The sequence below is a fragment of the Aythya ferina genome (assembly GCF_964211825.1).
Source record: "Aythya ferina genome assembly, chromosome: 16".
NCBI lineage: Eukaryota > Metazoa > Chordata > Aves > Anseriformes > Anatidae > Aythya > Aythya ferina.
In genome coordinates, this window is record NC_140315.1 from 3,144,463 (window position 1) to 3,153,240 (window position 8,778).

Genomic DNA, 8,778 nt, shown 5'->3' on the forward strand with positions numbered 1-8,778 from the left:
GTGTCAGGACAATACATCTCAGTCTTTCTAGGTTCACCCCCCATGAAAGACTGGTCATGAAAAGGATGAGCATCAAATCTGATGAGGATGAAGCTCTGCAGCTCTGAAGTGTTTCGAGAGACTCCACTTGAGCTAGAGTGGATAAAGAAGGTGCCAGAAATCTTGGGCTCTGCTCTCCCAAACAACTCCCTGCAAGGAAGAGAAGCTCCCATGTCAGGCGGGTAGAAAAAAAATATGACAACAGCCTTAAACTTCTTGATTTCTGAATCAGTAAAAAACGAGCCTCTTTTAAGTGACAAGTTCTCATAAATAATTCCATCTAATGGAAGATACTTCGGTAATTGCGATATTTTAATTTCAGCCCTTTAAGTGCAGAGAATTCTCATTAGCTCTCAGCGTTCAGGTACGGCAATGAATTTTCATGGAGAGAGAGCAGCGTACATAGCACTGAAATGGCGGAAGGAAGTCAAATTTATTCAGCGTTTTATGGACAAAGACATTATGTGGTTCATTAAGCAAAACCATCCGTTCCCTTCTGGGTACGAGAAAGTTTTTATTATTCCTTTTTTTCAGGTTAATAAACTGAGGCAGAAAATAACTAGATCTGATCTAAACCTCTTCTTCGCAAGCATTTTCACAATGCCTTCCTCTGTTTTCTAGCAAGATTTATTATTAAATAAAGCCTTAAAGTGACCCGGAAAGTCTGACTTTCCATACCTCAATCTAAGTCCTGCATAATATTGCTTTGACTAAAGGCAATAAAAAAATCCACGAGGGAGCTGAAATGCCAGGCTGGCAGGCTGAATACATGGATATTATAAATGAATAAAGCAATATGTAGACTTCAGGAAAAGAGGTGTGCCATTGCACCAATACAGAGGGAATTTGGCCTGTTAGCCAAGCCTGTAGTTGTTGAAATGAATTTGCAGTACCTCGGAAAAGCAACTCTTCTAATTGCTATATGGTGCTCACTCTGAAACCAAGCCGTGGAAATTAAAACAACGGTGTCCTTAAAGGAAAAAAAAAAAAAAAAAAAGAGAGAGAGAGGAAAAAAGAAAAGGAGAAGCAGGGGTGCTGGAGCAGGGGGAGCAAGGATGAAGGCAAATACTTGCTACATACTGACCCTGGATCCTGTGAAGCTGTGGATCACAGCATCTCAGCCAAGCGGGGCTCAGCAAGGGGCACTGTGGGCAAAGCAACACGAGTGGCAGCACATTTCCCTTCTGATTCTTGCCTTCTACGTGTCTTCAAAGCCAGGTGTAAGCAAGGACGTAAATACTGCTTCCTTCATGTCTGATGCACTCCATGGAGCAGGCAAAGGTAAAGCTCTGCAGGTAAAGCCGGTGGCAATGGGAGCCACTGATGTGAGTCACTGCATTGAATTACCAGCTCCGAGAGGCATCGCTTGATTTTAAGGTAGAAATTAAATGTTTGCAAGACCCAACTCCCTGCTGGGCTGCTGTTTACCATCAACATGTGAGTGATCGTCAGCGAAAAGGACAAGCGCTAGAGCAGTGCCAGACCTCAGCCAGCCTGGAGGATTTGCTCTGCATCCCTTTACCACTGCTGCAAATGTTTTCCTTTGGGGATTTTTTAGACACGCTGCTGCCTCCGTGCTCACCCAGACAAGGCATCGGTCACCTGCATCCAGACGTCCCCACACCGAGGTGTGCTTCTCCTGCCTTCTCTCGTTGTCTTTCTTGATCACCCAAATCTTACAGGGTTTGCTGCTGGTTACCTCCATTTCTCTCTAATCTTGATATTACTTCTACTTGATATTCTCCTTTTTATTTGTTGGTATAGGAACTTTTCTATCCCCAAACCCAACCATGCTGTCATCTTCCTTTGATTACACCCAGCTTATTACTGAAAATAGCTCTTCTTTACTTACACATCTTACTCCTTTTACCTTCCTACATTAATTTGGATAAGCACAGCCCCAAGGACAAGGTTATGCAGCTCTGACCACTTTACCAGGGTCACGAGGAGAGCTGAGAAGGGTAGGTTGCTCCACACTCAACCTCGACCTGGGTTTCTTTGCAGATTTAGTTACCACAAGCAGCCAGCCCTGCAATGGCTCTTTCAGTTTAATTTCGAAACCACCTTCTCTGATCTTTCCTCCTTTTGCATGAAGAAATGGCTTTTTGCTCAAAACGCATGCATCTAATACCAGGGACGGCTTTAATTCTGAAGGCAGGGCTCAAACCCGATGGAGCGCACCGAAACGTCGCACAGGTGGGGACCTGTCTGGGGCTCATCCAAAAGGCACGCAGAGGTTCTGCTCTGCTGCTCAGCCCTTGGCAAAGCAGGGATCGTGCAGATGAAAAAGGGGATTTGTCTGATGGTTCACGATACGGTCAGAGTTCTTGCACAACCTATGAGCAAAAATAAAGAGCCCGAACCAAACGTAAAGAGAGAGAGGCACCAGCCAGTTGAGTGCTATTTGGATTATTATATTTAGAGCCTATTAGGGAGCTTATTAAAGACTCTTCATGCAGGATCTCTCTGGTATAAACCTGGCACAGACGAGGGAAAACATTTGATCTTCAGCAGGGGAGGAACATGAGCAGGCTAAAAAAAGGCTACGCTAGAAAACAAATACTTTAAACAAAATGAATCAAGAGACAATGCCAAGAAGGCTGCGCCTAACTTTTAGGGGAAAATTTATGTTTTTGTTTACTTATTTATTATGCATTAATTGAAATGCTTAAAAGAAGTGGAACCTGGCTCAGTGTTTGATGAAGCTGAGGCAGAAATGCTTTGACTCTGCAGCGAGACACTGAAAGCCGTATGAAAAATATAACCAGGATGATCTGCTTGTATAATTTAAAAGCTTTGTGCGTTTAAGGCTATATCGTGTGCTGTCACAAGGCAAAGAGAAGCTGAAAAAAAGACTGAGCAAATTGCAGGTATGCTCATTACAAAAACACCTAAAAAATGTCATTCTCCTATGAGAAGGTGCAAATAATGGACTGCCCTTAGTTGCCAGGATTAAGTGAAAGGGCAAACCTTGTGCCCCTTGACGCCTGCTGTCCCTGTGTTGGCGGCTGTGGGTAGCTGCTCGGTGCACCCTTGCTGCAAAAGCTGTGTCTTTTTGCCCCCTCCCATTGAAAGCAGTTGATGAAATGAGATGCAGCACATGGGGAGCCTCAGCAGGACACGCAGGGCGAAGGCTGATGCCAAGGGATGGGGAGTCCCAAGCCGAAGGCGCACGGCTCTGCCCTTGCTCGAGGATCAGGAGGTACAGGCAGCTCATCTTCTCTGGAGACTGGTGAATTTGATGAACAGCGAATTTTTGGAAGGAGACCAAAAGCTGCTTGAGGATTCAGGTTAAATTCAAGGAACAGAATTGACAAGAAAAAAAGGGGGGAAATGTTGAACTCTTGCAGTGTTTTGAGATAAATGTTAACACATTTCATTTCAGTGTATTAAGTGAAAAAACACGCTGAACTTCTGCTTTATTTCAGAACTGTCCTAAGCTAAATAAAAAAGGAGGAAGGGTTAGAAGCCAAATAGGAAGAAAAGTATTTCACCTCAGCTCAAATTAAATGCTTTATTCACAAACAAAGTACTGTAGGTCAACCCCAAACTAATTGCTTTGTTTCTCTCATCTCTGCTAAATTTCTGAAGTCTTTCTTCTTGGTTTGATCCAAACACATTATTTTTTTCCTTTTATCATGAATTATTTCACTCCAAAGCCACAAAACCCAAGTGAAGGAAGAACATCTCCAGTGGAGAGAGGGGATGAAGGAGAATGAGTGGCAGGAGTGCTGCTCTTGCCATGGGCAGCTGCATCTCTGCAGTCTTTGAGCCTGGTTTTCCTGTGACAAGCACTGAAAATGGCTAAGGGCAAGGGAGGATCAACTTCTCCTGCCACAGCAGCCTGGAGACACCACGCCAGCATCTGGGGAAAGCCAGGGCCAAGCTGTGACACCTCTCAGTGCACCCCAGGGCTGTTTCTGTGTCCTGCAGCAATGCTGTGCAGGGCTGGTTCATTAGAATTAGGCAGAGACATCTCCATGAGTACATCTGTGCCAGTGACAGCTGACTCCTCGGTAATGACACCTTTAGAGACAATTATGACAGACAATTGTTTAATGAGAAGTGGCATTTTTTGTAAAAAATAATTCTATCGATGAAGCACGAGGGCATTTTAGCTTCAAATCTCTGTTGTTTCAGCCAAGCCCATCTTGGTGGTTGACAGCCTTAACTGCGTTGCCCTGGCCAACTGGCTCTGGACTGTTCATACAGCAAGCACTGTTTGATGGAACACCAAAATCTAAGCACCGAAATCAAGCTGGCATCCTCCTGAGCACCAGTGCAGGCAGAAAACCCACCGCCAGGCTTCAGGACTTCTTTGGGCATTGCAGTGGGTGCTGCAGGTCTGCACGGCCCCCTGCCTTCACCTCCCTCCAGCTCTTCATATCTTCTTCCTAGTGTGACACTGAGAGGCATCCTCCTGCTCTTTCTCTGCAGGGAGCACCAAATATCTTCATTTTCCAGGCATCACCTGGGCTGACATTAGTCATTCCTGACACGGGCATTTCCAGCTAACAGATTAAGTTTCTCCTACTGGGTACAAAGTATGGGACATCGTCTTGCAAATTTAATTCATTGCTTGACATTTACTGTGCTCTCAGGCTCTTTTACTCCTTCAAGAAGGGGCTGTTGGTGCAGCTCAGGAGAGATGGAAAGGAAACTGGGAACTGCTGGGGTTGGCGAGATGCTGCCCTCCTGCCAGCCCACCTCCCAGGGTGGAAGGTGGAGCTAGAGCCAAAGCACCAGAAAATCGGTGAAAGTGAGCACTGCATTAACAACCCAAGGCTTGCACAGCCTCTGGGAATTGCTGCAGCCAATGGTTTATCCAGCACTCTTCATGCTTTGAAAAATAATTTCCTCTCCCTCCTTTTTGGCCAGAGCAGTGTCTGCTGTTCGCTGGTTCAGACAGTGAAAGCGTGGAGTATTTTGGAAAGAATGACAAAAAAGTAATAATCCGCAAACATTTCCAGTTCCACCAGATCTTGCTTAATAAGCCTTTAGATTTTATTAAGAAGGCAAAGTTGTTGACAGTGAAATTATTTGCCTGTGCTGGGAGTGGCAAAGCAGATTGTTAGACGTGGAGAGAAGGGAGCTGGCTGCGCTCATAAATAAGTCAATGTGTTACTCCTGCTAGACTGGAAGCGGGATGACAGCTCCTCCACACACTGATGCTCTACTTCTCTGCGCCCTTCGCTAAACTGACGTTTGCTAAAAATACCCTGCAGAGGCACACGTGAAGCTTCAGGGCTACGGACACACCTGGAGCAGGGGAGACTTTAAATGGGCAGGTTCCAGCTCGCAGCCTCGAAACTCAGCCACGTTGCCTGTTGCACCTCCACCTCCATTTCATGTGCCCAGCTCTTGGCTGTGGCTTTGCCTCCCTGCAGCTGGGGATGAAGGTTCCCCTCTTCCTCAAAATGCTGCTCACTTGCAGCCAGCAACCACCCTAGAGCCAGCCTGGGCACATCACCATCCCTCCACGAGACCCAAGGGAAAAAACACATCGGGTGTCACTGACACCCAGGCTTCTCCCCCTTTATCTGCAATTCAACATCAGAGAGGCATAAGAAAAGAGAAAGAAGGAGTGTGACAGCGTGATTCATGCTCATCTTTACCTCTGCAGACAACGAGTTACCAAACAGCTGCTCTCTCCATCCCTATCTCCTTATTCAGCATGCAAACGAATGAAAGAATAACATTTTAATTGGATGGAAATGGAAAAGCTAGAGGACAACAGTGTTGTCGCAGCAGCCTGAAGTTCCTGAGCCACGTGTCCTTGCTTGGGGAGGTAACACCCAAAAGGGCAAGCCCAACAGCAGAGCTGCCACGAACAACTCCTTTGAGAAAGGACTTTCCGTGCAGCACAGCAAGGACCGCCTTCGGGGCAGGGACCCAAGCTCCTACCCTTCCTGCTCCATACCTGTCCTGCATTAAAAATAATAATAAAAGAATCCCACATCTCCAATTAGGAGGTGCTTTAATCAAAGAGAGGTAATGAAAGACATCCCTGCTCAGCTCTGATGCTGACTTGTACCTGAAATCACTGCAAGGTGAGCAGTGAGATGTCTCCCATGTGGTGCAGGGATCGGGTCCTTGCAGACGGTTCCCCAAGGCTCACTGCAGCTGCAAGCCCAAATTTTGGAGAGGCGCAGCCTGGACTGCATGGTGCATCGAGGCTTTTGGGATGGGGCCGTGTGCCAGCACAGGATGTGTCACCGTGAATCATCTGGTTTCAACGCGCAGAACCGTTCCCTGAATCGTGGCGAAAAGCACAAATGTTCTGCGCTGAAAAAGGAAATTCGCTGCCTCCTTTTTGAGCCAAAAATAGGGAAAAAGGTTGTGTAATTCATTTGCTTGGAATAATAAGCTTTTCAAAGTTATCTAAACAGTATTAATAACGGGGAAATCTCTGTTTATTTTATCAGTGCATTTGATACTGGTGCTCCAGGCAAGCTTGGCTCCTTCACCTTCAAGCCCAGAACTGCACCCAGCAGCTGGCAGAGGCTGGGCAGCAACCCCGTGCTGCCCCAAAACCAGCCCACTTCTCTTGAATGCTGTCTTGTAAGCAGGAGGAAAAGCTGAAGCATTTTGTGGGTGAGTCCTGGAAAAATTTGATTTTTTTTAGGGGTCACCAGTGCACATTTCATCCCCGAGTCGCCCCCTTTTCCATCCTGAGCAGCTCTGCAGGAGCCGCGTTCCTGAGGAGCTGCAGCTAGAACTGTTAATGGCAACCCCAATCGCTAATGACAAAGCCACGCTCATTTTCAGCTGAATTTCTTGTCTCCCTGGATAATAACTCTGCTTTCTTCAGCAGTCTTTGCAATTCATTCTTTGTGACAGGACACAAAAGGCCTGTTTGCTGGATCCCTTATCTCCAACAGAACTTTACCGGAATATCAAATGAAGGTGTGAAAGCTCCATCAAAACAACCGCTGTCCCAGGCTGGCAAGTCACAACTCACAGCTCAGTGTTTGCTGATAACAATTTTCAGGCTGTTCTCTCCCAGGAAAGGCAGAAGAAATAGCTGGCCAGAGGCTGTGCATCCCTGCACCCCATGGAGCTCACAGCAGGGCTTAAACAGCCCCTAGGTGACACCAGAGAGGGAAATTTGTAGGATGGAAATAGAGAGAAACACCTCTTGCCCTGAATGTCAAGGTATTCCTTTGGTGCAAGGCGTGGGGCTGTGGATCAGCCTCCCAGAGGGGAAAGAAAATCTACTGCTGGAAAGGAATTAGTGCCCAGCAAATCTGTGGCTGGGCTTCGGGATTGTATCGGCGGTACCCGCAGGGTGTGAGTCGAAATAATCCCTACAGCTGGATCGATAGACGTGGCCTTAAAAGCAAGCTGCTCTCTGCTGCCATGAGGACCACTCAGGATGGTGCCAGCCCCGCGGTGTCATCCTGCAGGGAAAGTCAGGGACTGACCTCTGCCAGGCACTGCCGCCGGCCCCAGAGCCACCAGTCCCTGCCCCGTAAAACTGGGAAACGGGAAAAGCCCCATAAATCACTCCAACCAGCCCCTACTCATGGGATTAGTGAAAAACCACCCTGCAGGGTGTTTTGGCTGGATTTGAAGGCACAGCTGTGATTTGTGGCACTGGTGAGCACCGTCCCTGCCTGTGCTGGGCCAGGTGATCCCGCACAGGGTGCAGAGCAGGCGTGCGGCTGCTGGGCTGTGCTCCAGCCACGGCTGTGCAGGACGGGGCAGGAGCTGCTCTGAGAGAGATCCAGCCTTGTTTTACAGGCAGAAAGGCCTCTTCTGCACAGCAGGAGGTCTATAAAACTGTCATTTCTTGCCCTGTTCCTGCCCTTGTCTCTTTACTTTTGTTTTTTACAGGCTGCCAAAGGACTTCTTATTGCCTTTTTTTTTTTTTTTAAATTGAAACTTGGTAAGTTACTTTTTTTCACTTAAGTAGTCAATGAGTTTAACAACGGTTTCCATTATTGCATGGAGGAGAAACCAGCAACCTTCCCATCAGGAAATAGAGAGGTAATTTGGACTTTTTTGTGCGTGAGCAGGGGACATAACCTCACAACAGGAAGGGCAGTCCCAGAGAGCCCTTAAAAGCAATTTTTGCCTGGGTGATATTTAAGGGATGGAATTTGGCACGGCAATACATGATACGATAAAAACCTCTAGCGTATGCTCTGAAATTTTCCCTTTCCCAACCAGACTCGTTTGAAAGGACTGAAGAAGCCAGGCAGCATTTTCCCTGGGTCTCCATACGCCCAGACATGGCTCTTTAGCTGCTCAGCAGCGTGTTCTTCTCTAAGACCTGTGCTTGCAGTAGCCAACGGAGCCCGAAGCAGTTTCTCTGCAGAACTGGAGCACACAACACATCCACGGCCAAAAGCAACCCCAAATTGATTCCTGTCCTGGCAGCTGCTCTTGGGTTTGGCCACATTTCTCCTCCGTGACGCATGAACGTGCTCAGGAGTGATGGGACAAGGAGAGAGCTGGGCAGGGTGGTCACTTCTCTGGAGGGTGGGAGGGACCCAGAAGGACCCAGGTGCAAGGAAAGACACAATCCTATTAATAGAGTCCCTAACGAGGTGCTGAGCCCACAGCATTACACCTGACAAATTCATCACACGAATGTATAAGGGAATAAAACAGCTCCGGATAATTGCAGAGCACGAGAATGTGTTCGATGGCATCCGAAACTTGGCGAGATTAATTTTCCTGACAGCTCGCCTAAAATGGAAATGGGCTACGTAATTAAAAGGAATAAAACCCCCA

At 47.2% G+C, this 8,778-nt stretch overlaps 1 protein-coding gene across 1 annotated transcript in view; it reads right to left on the bottom strand.

Annotated features, from left to right (window-relative positions):
- The window catches only part of NTSR1 (neurotensin receptor 1), a 51,924-nt gene that overhangs the window by 32,250 nt on the left and 10,896 nt on the right, over nucleotides 1-8,778 (bottom strand). The window lies entirely within an intron of this gene.